This window comes from Papio anubis, chromosome 6 (assembly GCF_008728515.1).
Source record: "Papio anubis isolate 15944 chromosome 6, Panubis1.0, whole genome shotgun sequence".
NCBI lineage: Eukaryota > Metazoa > Chordata > Mammalia > Primates > Cercopithecidae > Papio > Papio anubis.
Window position 1 is genome coordinate 32,994,257 of NC_044981.1, and position 12,437 is coordinate 33,006,693.

Here is a 12,437-nt window from a genome sequence, read left to right on the forward strand (position 1 = left end):
ATTCCTTTTCTACAAAAAAATAAAAACATTAGCCAGGCTTGGTGGCACACACCTGTAGTCCCAGCTACTCAGGAGGCCTGACCCCAAGAGGTCAAGAATGCAGCAAGCTGTTATTGTACGACTGCACTCCAGCCTGGGCGATAAGACGCTGTCTCAAAAAAAGAGAGAGAGAGAGAAGGAGAGAGATGGGGGTCTCATTATGTTGCCCACACAGGTCTCAAATGCTGGGCCTCAAGTAATCCTCCCACCTCAGCCTCCCAAAGTGTTGGGATTATAGCAGGAGTGAGCCACCGTGCCCGGCTGTTTTTGATTTTTTTTAATACATTTTTAAATTATAATAGAGAAAGAGTCTTGTTACATTTCACAGGCTGGTTTCAAACTCCTGGCCTCAAGCGATCCTCCAACCTTAGCTTCCCAAAGTGCTGGGATTACAAGCATGAGCCACCACGCCCAGCCTTCATTTTTTAAAAAGGAAAAAAATGCCAAAAAAACGAAATTATGAAACAACATTCCAACCTCGTTTCTGTATACAGTGAAAAATGCATAGGCTTTAAAAAGAAATGCCACACTTTTGCATACACCTTTGATTAAAATACTTCACGACTGTCTAATAATTCTTGTCTTTGAGATTTCCTGACAGTGTGCTTCAAAGTATCTTCTGTTTCATCTCTGCCAAACAATGCCACATGGCATTTAAACTCTGACCCCCAACTCCACTCATTCTGCAGCCAATATCTCCAAGTACTCTGCGGACATATTTGGCTGCTTTCTGGTACATAGGTACCTTTAAAAAGCCATATACTTGGCCGGGAGCAGTGGCTCACGCCTGTAATCCCAGAACTTTGGGAGGCCGAGGCAGGCAGATCACTTGAGGTCGGGAGTATGGAGAAACCCCATCTCTACTAAAAATACAAAATTAGCCAGGTGTGGTGCTGCATGCCTGTAATCTTAGCTATTCGGGAGGCTGAGGCAAGAGAATCCCTTGAACCCGGGAGGCAGAGGTTGCCTACAGAATATATCCTGTAAAAGTCCTGTTATAGTTACAAACGATCTCATGTATTCTGTTAATGTTTTCATGTTCTGGGCAACCAACTCTTCAGATGACAACCAAACAGGTTTGAGATAGCTCATCCAACTATGGCATTTCTTATGCACTCCAGAATAAAAGGACTTTTAAAAATAGCTTCTTTACATGACACTGCATAATTATCACCAGTAAAATTACCAGCTCCCCCCATCAAAAAATCATAAAGCCATCCAAATATACATGGGGGAAAAAAAAAAAAAACCTATCCAATCTGGTTTACAAAGAAAAAGATACTAAAAACTGAGAGGAAAAAACAAAATCTATCTATAGTTTATTCTGATTCTTCCTTAAAGAAAGATTGGTCTCTCAAAGACAGAAAAGCAGCACACATCCCCAAATAATGTAAACATAGTGAAGGTGTTTAAGTAGTTCAAGCTTTACAAAGGTCAAGGAGATCTTTCTCAATACCCCTTCTTTGGATCCTGTATAGCTGAAGGTAAGGCAAATACACTTAGGCTCACAATGTTAAACTAACACATGACCGAAATTTGGCTTTATTCATCATGAATTCCTTTCATAACTCTAATTTAATATGTTCTATTTAAAAATTAATATATATACACAGAGGAATGCCAAATAATAAATGAAGATGGAACAACAAAATTAGATAATAATCTTTTTGCAACCACCTATGCAGTATCAACTCAGTCAAGGATTATCAATAGATACTAAAACAGTGCGGAGGAAGACTGTTGGGAAAACAGGATATTCCCAGTCTGAGAGTCATCCCCACAGATTACTTATTAATTATTAAGAAGAAAAACAGGTGGACACTATCTTAACCAAACATTCAATTTTAGCATAGTCAATAGTAGGACAAACTAACATAATATGCCTCCTGATGTGATGCAATAGAAGACACAGCATCATCTATGTATTATTTCCAACAAAATAATCTGACTCTAATCACAACTAACCAACAACATAGGACACTCTGACTGGCATGAACTCTAAAAATGCCAATGTCATAGAATACCCACAAAAGGCGAAGGAACTGTTCTAGATAGAAGTCTAAAGAGACATGACAACCAAAGATAACATAGGATCCCTGAGAAGAACCTGCATTAAAAAAAGAAAGGTTGTAAAGAGCACTCTGGGGACAAATTTAAAACTGGGTTATATATTGGATAAAACTTTTGTTTCCATGTTAAACTCCTTTGGGGTGACAATGATACTGTAGTCATGTAGGATGATGCTCTTGTTCTCTCAGGATGTATTTGCTGAAGGGCTTAAAGGTGAAATCTCACAATCCTTGCAAGTTATCTCAAATGGTTCAGAAAAAAAAAAGTATAAAAGCTTGACAGAACTCTCATACAATGCTGCTAAGAATGTAGAATGGTAATTACTTCGGAAAACAGTTTAGCAGATTCTTTAAAAGCTATACATAACTTTACCATACAAATTAACAATTCCCTTCCTATGTATCTACCCAAGAGAAATTTAAAAATATGTCCACACAGTCTCACAAGTGAAATGTTCACAGCAGTTTTATTCATAATATAGCCAGTAAGTAAAAATTCAAATGTACATCAACTTATAAACTGACATAATGATCCGTGATCCTAATGTCTCAAAATACTCTCTCACATCAAGTAACATTCAGCCCACAGTGATGTTCACCCCTCAAATTGATAAACACATGCGTAATAGACTGAGATGATAACACCTACTTTTGTTACATGGTGCCACCCAAGACCTAAAATAAACTGATAAAAAGTAAAAAGTGGCTAAAATAATAATAATAGACCCATCTACAAAAGATCACAAAAACAGTCAAGACTCAGCCTTATCCAAGATGCCTTCAGAGGCTACCTGTGAGAACTCTGAAACCTTCTTTTTTCTTTTTTGGAGACAGTCTCACTCTGTTGCCCAGCCTGGAGTGCAGTGGCAGGATTATAGCTCTCTGCAGCCTAGAACTCCTGGGCTCAAGCAATCCTCTCATCTCAGCCTCCCAAGTAGCTGGGGCTACTATTTTAAAAAATTAATGCCTGGTTAATTTTTTTTTCTTTTTTTTTCTTTTTTTTTTTCTTTTTGGAGATGGAGTTTCACTCTTGTCGCCAGGCTGCAGTGCAGTGGCGCAATCTCGGAGTGCAGTGGCGCAATCTCAGCTCACTGCAACCTCCGTCTCCTGAGTTCAAGCGATTTTCCTGCCTCAGCCTCCCGAGTAGCTGGGATTACAGGCACCCGCCACCACACCTGGCTAATTTTTTGTATTTTTAGTAGAGGCGGGGTTTCACCATGTTGGCCAGGCTGGTCTCGAACTCCTGACCTCAGGTGATCCACCCTTCTCGGCCTCCCAAAGTGCTGGGATTACAGGTATGAGTCTTGTTTTTATGAGACAGTCTCATTCTGTTGCCCAGGCTGGAAGGCAGTGGCATGATTATGGCTCACCGCAGCCTCAACTTCCTAGGCTCGAGTGATCCTCCTGCCTCAGCCTGCGGAGTAGCTGGGACTAAAGGTGTGTACCATCACACCCAGCTTTTTTTTTTTTTTTTTTTTACGTAGTGACAGGGTCTCACTTTATTGCCCAGGCTGGTCTCAAACTCCTGGGCTCAAGTGATCCTCCCATCTTGGCCTCCTGAGTGCAGGGATTAGAGGCGTGAACCACCACGCCCAGTCTGAGGCATTCTTTTGACAAGGCAGCTGTTGTGGAGGCTCTGCCCAAGAGAAACAGCGACAAACACCCCTCCCACCAATTGCCAGTCAAAAGACTTCCAGAACCACATGACTTGTGCACTGATCTCCGGAACCATCGATGTGGTTGTTACTTTTATTACTGCCTGTAATAATTGTGTAATAACATGAATAACTGTGTGTGAAGGCCTCACAATTAACCATAAATTCAAACATACATAAAATTGACTACTGAGTCATCTGACTTCAGACTTAACACACCTAGATACAAAGCTAATTAACATAACATAAATAAGTAAACAAAATGTGGTATATCCATACCACATCTCAGCAAAAATGAATGATATACTGATATATGCTAAAACACAAATGAACATCATAAACACTGTGCTAAGAGAAACAAGTCAGATACAGGACTACACATTACATGATTTCCACTTAAAAAAAAATGTGGAGAAAAGGCAACTCTTTTTTTTTTTTTGAGATGGATTTTCACTCTTGTTGCCCAGGCTGGAGTGTAGTGGCGCAATCTCGGCTCACCGCAACCTTGGCATCCTGAGTTCAAGCAATTCTCCTGCCTCAGCCTCCCGAGTAGCTGGGATTACAGGCACCCACTACCACGCCTGGCTAATTTTTTGTATTTTTAGTAGAGACGGGGTTTCACCATGTTGGCCAGCCTGGTCTTGAACCCCTGAACTCAGGCAACCCACCCACTTTGGCCTCCCAAAGCGCTGGGATTACAGGCATGAGCCACCCTGCCTGGCCAAAAAGGCAAATCTTTAGAGACAAAAAAGATTAGTGGTTACCTAAGGCTGGGGGGGGGTGGGGCGGGGTGGGTATGGATTAACTGTAAACAGAAAAAAAATCTTACTGGATTAATGAAAGTGTTCTAAAACTGGATTGGGGTGATGGTTGCAGACAGATAAACTTACTAAAAATCACTGAATTATACATTTAAAATGGGTTAACTTATGGTATGCAAATTATACTTCAGTAAAGATAAAGCAAATGTGGCAAAATGGTGATAACTGGCGAACCTATGTGAAGAGTATACAAAATCACTGTGTTAGTATCTCAACTTTTCTTTTGTTAGAAAATCTTCAAAATTAAAAGATGAGGATAGGGCCGGGCACGGTGCCTCACACCTGTAATCCCACCCACTTCCACTTTGCAAGGCTGAGGCGGGCAGATCACTTGAGGTCAGGAGTTCGAGACCAGCTTGGCCAACATGGTGAAACCCTATCTCTACAAAAAAAAAAATAACAAAAATTAGCCAGTTGTGGTGGCATGTGCCTGTAGTCCCAGCTACTCAGGAAGCTGAGGTGGGAGAATCACTTGAACCTGGGAGGCAGAGGTCGCAGTGAGCCACTGCACTCCAGCCTGGATGACAGAGTGAGACCCCGTCTCAAAAAAAAAAAAAAAAAAAAAAAGAAAAGAAAAGTTAAGGAGAAATGATATACACACCCCCTAAAATTAGTGTTTCTAATTGCAGATTACCTAAAAGAGGTAAAAGACATAGCACAACTCTTGATAGATTTAGGATTACGTAACAGAGGAGCACACTGATCCCTAAAGCTAACTTTCATCCAAGGATTTGATTAACTAGCAATTTTTTCTCTACTTAAATACTATTTTTCCCAATTATACAAGTAATGCATATTAATATAGAAAAATTTATAAATTAAAGTGAAAGCACAAAGGCCGGGGCCCTGAGTGTGTAATACCACCACTTTGGGAGGCTGAGGCAGGTGGATCACTTAAGCCCAGGAGTTCAAGGCAGCCTGGGCAACAAAAAATTCACAAAGTAGCCAGGTGTGGTGGCATGTGCCTATAGAGCCAGCTACTCAGGAGGCTGACGTGGGAGTATCAACTGAGTCTGGGAGGTGGAGGCTGCAGTGAGCCATGATTGCACCACTGCACCTCAAGCCTGGGTGAGGATCAAGATCCTGTCCCCAAAAAAGCAAAAATAAAGTAAAAGCACAAAGAAACAAAAACAACTAATCCCATCAACCAGAGATAACCATCTACAGTTTGTTCTTTAGCCTTTCAGTCCATTTGGAGAAAGTTATCTGTATAATATATGTGGCAATAACACTGTCAAAACTTAATGGATCATTCAACTGGTATACCAAAAGGTTACATCATATCCAAAAAACCATATAAATTGTAAGAATGAAAGGCAGAATAAAAACTTTTAGATGCAAATCCAGTACTTCCTTTCAGTTTCCAGTTAAAGACTAAAGGCTGAATGCATGCATTAGCCTCAGCTCCCTTCCTAAGCCCTCCTAAAATACAGGGATGGGGAAAAAGGTGTGAATTCACTAGGACAAAATGGTAACTGAGGCAACTTAATTAAGGGAACTGGGAAGTAGACAAGTGGTAAATTACTTAGCCAACCTGAAAAAGTTGAATCTTCCTTAGCCAGCACTGGAAAAAGTAGAACAGCAACCTGGTTTACAATAAGTATCCCAAAACAGTTCAGGAATAACCACATGTACAAAAACAGGAGAGGTTATACATCTGCTTAAACCCACTAGTTAGGCCTCAGATCCCCTAATGTAGTCACAACACTGCATAGCCCAGTGACCGCCCCACCCTGGAGGAAATGGGTGGGGCTGTTAAGCCCACAGTTAAACCCTATAGTCATAGTCATGCCCATAGCTTCCACTCTTTTTTTTTTTTTTTTTGAGATGGAGTCTCGCTCTGTCTTTCAGGCTGGAGTGCAGTGGCACAACTTCAGCTCATTTCAAACTTCACCTCCTGGGTTCAAGCAATTCTCCTGCCTCAGCCTCCTGAGTACCTGGGACTACAGGTGTGCGCCACCATGCATGGCTAATTTTTGTAGTTTTAGTAGAGATGGGGGTTTCACCACATTGCCCAGGCTGGTCTCGAACTCCTGACCTCAGGTGATCCACTCACCTTGGCCTCCCAAAGTGCTGGGATTACAGGTGTCAGCCACTGTGCCCAACTCAAATCCTCTTTTTGTGTTCCACTCTTAAACAGGAGTATGTGGTGGGCCGGGTGTGGTGGCTCACACTTCTAACCCCAGCACTTTGGGAGGCTGAGGTGTGAGGATTGCATGAGCCCTGGAGTTCAAGACCAGTCTGGGCAACAAAGAGAAAACCTGTCTCTTTAAAACAAAATTTTTTTAATAGGTGTATGTAGTCAAGAACCACAATATATTTATGGTAAAGCATCTAATATGAAACAAACAAAACTAAAGTAAATAAATAAAAAAACACAGCCAGGCGCGGTGGCTCACGCCTGTAATCCCAGCACTCTGGGAGGCCGAGACGGGCGGATCACGAGGTCAGGAGATCGAGACCATCCTGGCTAACACAGTGAAAACCCGTCTCTACTAAAATACAAAAAAAAAAAAAAAAAATTAGGCGTGGTGGCGGGCGCCTGTAGTCCCAGCTACTAGGGAGGCTGAGGCAGGAAAATGGCATGAACCCGGGAGGCGGAGCTCACAGTGAGCTGAGATTGCTCCACTGCACTCCAGCCTGGGCGACAGAGCGAGACTCCGTCCCAAATAAATAAACAAACAAACAAACAAACACAATTTGAAGGAAACAAGGCTGAGATCACCCAGAAAACAAAGAAAACATTTTGTCAAAAGGTAAAAAGAAAACATAATTACAGAACCAGACCAGAAAGTTCAATATCTGAAAAAACAGGAGCTCCAATAAAAGAGAACAGAGAAAAGGAAGGAGAGGAAATTAAAGGATCAATTCAAGAAATTTTCCAATAACACAAGAAGGGAGTTTCCAGACTGAAAGAGCTCACCAAAGCTGAACAAAATATATGAAAATGAATGCTGAAACGCATCACCATCAAATTTCAGGACACTAGGGACGCAGCAAAGTTACCAAAAGTTTTCAGAGAGGGAAGAAAACAGGATTCATTCAAAGAACAAAGAGTCAGAATATTTCAACATCACCACTGAAAACACAAGACAAAGGATCAGTGCCTTCAAAATTCTGAGAAAAATATTTCCAAACTTAAAAAACTGCTCCCCAGCAAAACCTGGGATATCAGCTAAGTATCAAAGCAAGAAAAATTTCAGAATGCAAAAGTTTCAAATTTTATCTCCCTTACCGTCTCAGGAAGCTAAAAAAAACAAAAAACAAAAAACAAAAAAACAAAAAACAAAAAACATGGGGTCCAGGAAACAGAGGTTCCCACAAAGGCTGAAAGAAACCCCAGGGGTGAGATCTGTGCAGACCCAGAGCTCAACCAGTCCAGATCAGAGTAGGTCCAACGTTCTGGAAAAGAATCTTCAAAAAGATAAAACTGACAGAACATCTACAGTGTCAGAACCTACTACTGAGAATAAATTATATATATATATATATAGTTAGTAAGGAGTTTGAGGATAGTAAAAAAAAAGACTGAACAAACCAAAAATCAAGACAAGTATCACGCTCAGGGCAGCAAAATATTGTGCTGAGAAAGAAAAGTAATCCAAGAACACTAATGGCTCAAGTGTTGATAAACATTTAAACACTATAATGAGATAAATAATAAGACTGGTGACTCATGCCCATAATGCCAGCACTTCGGGAGGCCAAGGCAAGAGGATCACTTGAGCTCAGGAGTTCAAGACCAGCCTGGGCAATGCAGTGCAAAGCTGTCTCTACAAAAAGTTTTTTTTGTAATTAGCTGAGTATGGTGGCACACGCCTGTAGTTCCAGGTACTAGAATGGCTGAGGTGGGAGGATCGCTTGTGCCCAGGTCACGGCTGCAGTGAGTTATGATCGTGCCACTGGGTGACAGAGAGATCCTGTCTCAAAAACAGTAACAACCACACACACACACACACACACGAAAACTGATTTAGCCAAATTACAAATAACTAAAATGGGAGAACAGGAAATGGGGTCAGTGAAACTGAAAATTACTATGGGTCAGGCAGAGGTCCAAATCTTTTTTTTTTTTTTTGAAACAGAGTCTTGCTCTGTCACCCAAGCTGTAGGGCAATGGTGCGATCTTGACTCACCACAACCTCCTCCTCCCGGGTTTGAGCAATTCTCCTGCCTCAGCTTCCAAAGTAGCTGGGATTACAGGCACACGCCACCACGCCCAGCTAATTTTTGTATTTTTAGTAAAGACAGGGTTTCACCATGTTGGCCAGGCCGATCTCGAACTCCTGACCTCAGGTGATTTGCCCGCCTCGGCCTCCCAAAGTGCTGGGATTACAGATGTGAGCCATCGGGCCCGGCCCCCAAATCTTTATACTATCAATTTACCTAATTCCCATTTAACAACTGGTGCCCTTATGTTACATATGAGAAAACTGAGGCACAGAGACAGTAACTTGCCAAATGTCACACAGCAGAGGCTTTGAACTTTGCTCTTCACCACAACACTGGCTATTACAAAGCAAAATCCTTATCTCCCTGTGTAAAGTCAACAGATAATGATTAAAGGTTAAAAAAAAATTGAGAGAGAGGTAAAAACCCAAAAATCAGTTGAAAGGATTGAAACAGATTGCCTCTGGGGAGTTAAGGAAGGAAAAAGGTCTAGAACTAGAACCCCCTGTTGCTTTCAACAAGCCCACAGAACTACTTTACTCTTTAAACCATACATTTGTAATTTGGATAAAATGAAAATTAAATAAGGAAACGTACTTCCCCTTTAAAAACACCTTTAAGTAAACATTAAAACTCTGACTTTCAGCTGGGTACAGCAGCTCACACCTGTAATCCCAGCACTTTGGGAGGCCAGGCAGGAGGATCGCTTGAGCCCAGGAGTTCACAACCAGCATGAGCAAATTGGTGAGACCACCCCCTGCATCTCCACACACATACACACAAAAAAATTTTTTTAACTCTGACTGAGGCCCTGAAAAACGACATGCACACCAATGCAACTCAAGAAAAAGTGCAAAAACAGGCCGAGTACGGTGGCTCACGCAAGTAATCCCAGCACTTTGGGAGGCCCAGGCAGGCTAATCACCTGAGGTTAAGAGTTCAAGACCAGTCTGGCTAACATGGTGAGTTTCACTGTCTCTATTACCTCTACTTTCACTGTCTCCACTAAAAATGCAAAAATCAGCCGGGCGTGGAGGTGGTGACCTGTCATCCCAGCTATTCAGGAAGCTAAGGCAGGAGAATCACATGAACCTGGGAGGTGGAGGTTGCAGTGAGCTGAGATGGCACCACTGCACTCCAGCCTGGGCAACAAAGCGAGACTCCATCTCAAAAAAATAAATAGCAAAAACAACAACAAAAAAAGTGCAAAACAAGCCCAAATATATATAAGCATTTCATATATGATAAAGATGGCACTTCAAATCATCAGAGAAATGTATATTTTTCAATGAATGGGAAACTGACTAATCATCTGGAAAACGTTAAGATACTAACATTGAAAAAAATTCAGCTATATAAAATATTTATATGTAAATTATGCAGTCATAAAGAAAACATAAGTGAATTTTATATAACAGTTAGGGAAAGAATTATTTCTCCACCTCCCACCACGCCCCCTACACACACTGCCACCGCACTTTAAAGCAGAAATCAAAAAAGAAAAGACTGCTGGAGTCAATGTCATAAAAATTCACTCAAAAAGTGCCACACAGTAAAAAACATTATAAACCAAGTTAAAAGACAAACTGGAGGAACCGCAAGAATCTAATAAACTGTTTTCCTTAATATGCAAACAGCTCACATAAATCAATGAAGAAAAGAGTAACAATCTGAGAGAGGTAGAGAGGAAAACACACAAGTCACAGAAAACTACAAAAGGCCAATAAAGATATGGAAAGATATCCAATCTCATTCATAAAAACTGAAAAACAAATTAAAATGAATACATTTTAACCCGTTAGGCCAACAACAAGGTAAAGATACAGATAACTCTTCAGTTAGTTAAGAGTGTAGCAAAACTCTTGTCCATCAACAAAGTAGTGGTTAAATAAAATATGACCAACCACAATGGACATACCATGCATCCATTCAAAAAACAAAAACAGAAAACAAAAAACATGCTGTCCATAACATACTGTGAAATTTAAAAATCAAGTTTGAGAACATCATATATAGAGCTGGGCACAGGTGGCACATCCCAGTAACCCCAGTATGTTGGGAGGCTGAGGTGGGATGATCACTTGAGCCCAGGAGTTCCAGACCAGCCCAGGTAACATAGCAAGACATTGTCCCTACAAAAACAATGCTGGGCATGGCAGCACATTCCTGTAGTCCCAGCTACTAGGGAGGCTGAGGCAGAAGGATCATTTGAGTCTTGGAGGTTGAGGCTGCAGTTAGCCATGATTCCAGGACTGCACTCAAGCCTGGGCAACAGACCAAGACCCTTTCTCTCTCTCCATATATATACATATACATATACACATATATGGAGAGAGAGCAAGTTTTTTTTAAAAGACAAGGTCTCACTTTGTCACCCAGGCTCCAGTGCAGTGGCACGATCTCAGCTCACTGCAGCCTCAACCTCCTGGGCTCAAGTGATCCAACTGCCTCAGCCTCCCAAGTAGCTGGGACTACAGGTGTGCACCACCTCGCCCAGCTAAATATAATTTTCAAAACAAAAATTTCAGTACATATATAAAATATAGCCATCACACACACAAAAGACATAAGACTTCACCAGCAATCAATGAAACACAAAATAAAACAAGTAACACCTTTTATCTATCAGATAAATCTACCTGGTAAAGATAAAAACATAATTATCCAAAATTAGGCTTTCTACTGCCTGTTAAAATTAATTGGCACATACTTCTTGGAGGCAATCTGGCAATGTTTATCAAGAACCTTCAAAAGGGCATACCTTGACCTGCCAATTCCACTTCTCAGAATTTGCCCTAAATAAATACATGGGTTTTATGTCACAATAAAAAAAAAGAATTGAAGGCTGGGCACGGTGGCTCACATCTGTAATACTAGCACTTTGGGAGGCCGAGGTGGGCAGATCACCTGAGGTCAGGAGTTCAAGACCAGCCTAGACAATACAGCAAAGCCATCTCTACTAAAAATGCAAAAATTAGCCAGGCATGGTGGTATATGCCTGTAATCCCAGGTACTAGGGAGGATGAGGCAGGAGAGTCACTTGAACCCAGGAGGCAGAGGTTGCAGTGAGCTGAGATCACGTTACTGCACTCCAGCCTGGGTGACAGAGGGAGACTCTGTCTCAAAGGAAAAAAAAAAAAAGAGAGAGAATTGAGAGAGAGATGAACATAATGAAGTGAACAGAGATATTTATAATAGTGAAAAAAATCAATAAATGATGGATTAAGTTACAGAATACTCAAATAAAGGGATGCTAGGAGTCATGAAAAACAGATATGGAAAGATAAATATAAGTTAAAAAGTAGGCTATAAAGCAGTATGTATACACAATTATATTTCAATTTGAAATATATAATATGCATACGAGTAGCTATGTATGTATGTATATGAACACAAACTGACAAGTTATTAGCTTCTAGTATTACAAGCAGCTTTACTGTTTTTTGTTGTTGTTCCCCAAAGTATAATGCCATTTATTAAAAACAAAACAGGCCGGTCACCATGGCTCATGTCTATAATCCCAGAACTTTGGGATGCTGAGGTGGGAAGATGCTTGCACCCAGGAGTTCGAGGCCAGTCTAGGCAATATGACAAAACCCATAAGTACAAAAAATACAAAAATTAGCCTTGTGTGGTGGCACATGCCTTTAATCTCAGCCACTTGACAGGCTGAGGTCAGAGGA

General features: G+C 41.1%; 1 protein-coding gene across 3 annotated transcripts in view; it reads right to left on the minus strand.

Annotated features, from left to right (window-relative positions):
* ILRUN (inflammation and lipid regulator with UBA-like and NBR1-like domains) overlaps positions 1–12,437 on the minus strand; it is a 114,742-nt gene that overhangs the window by 80,553 nt on the left and 21,752 nt on the right. The window lies entirely within an intron of this gene.